This window comes from Caretta caretta, chromosome 8 (assembly GCF_965140235.1).
Source record: "Caretta caretta isolate rCarCar2 chromosome 8, rCarCar1.hap1, whole genome shotgun sequence".
NCBI classification, from domain to species: Eukaryota; Metazoa; Chordata; order Testudines; family Cheloniidae; genus Caretta; species Caretta caretta.
Window position 1 is genome coordinate 46,903,620 of NC_134213.1, and position 704 is coordinate 46,904,323.

Consider the following 704-nt stretch of genomic DNA (forward strand, 5'->3'; position numbering starts at 1 on the left):
TCCAGTATTAAAGTGTTTTTTTTCTGGTATAGCTTAAAGCCCTTCCAAAGTGATATAAACTGAACTAGAAAAAGACTCTCTTAGACTGGCATAAGAGTATCCACATAGAGAGTTATACCAGTATAACCAAATTGCTTTAAATTCACACCCGACCTTATACTGAAATAACCTTTTCATGTAGACATGTCCTAAGGCACCTCTACTATACAATTTACTAGGCTCTCTTCTGGTACCTGCAAAACAGTTGTGGGTGCAGTTTCGGTGAGATGTTACTAGTTTTCAGATTAAATCATGCTATCTGCTACCTAGACTTCCAAACATGTCCCTGTCCCCTCCCCACAAACTGGTTTAAAAAAATCAAATCCCTAAAATATAATTAAACAAAATATTTTGGACTGAATCCAAGGAAGAGCTGGGGCCAGAGTCTTCTCTTGCTTCCCTTAGTGCATGTGCTGTTGCCAGCCTCTACCCTTCCAGAGGCTGATCTGAATCTCTCCCACCCTGTGAGGTTTTCCCATCCAACGTGCATTTAGTCCATCCCATCCTCTTGATATAAATCATCATCCTCTTGCCCTAGCGCCAATCGCTATGATCAACATCCTAGTCCCTCACTTTACACAATATTACAGTTTCTAGCTACATAAACCCCTCGTAATAAATAATTCATTGTTTCCCAGCTGAGAGCGAATCAGGAAACTGGTGAA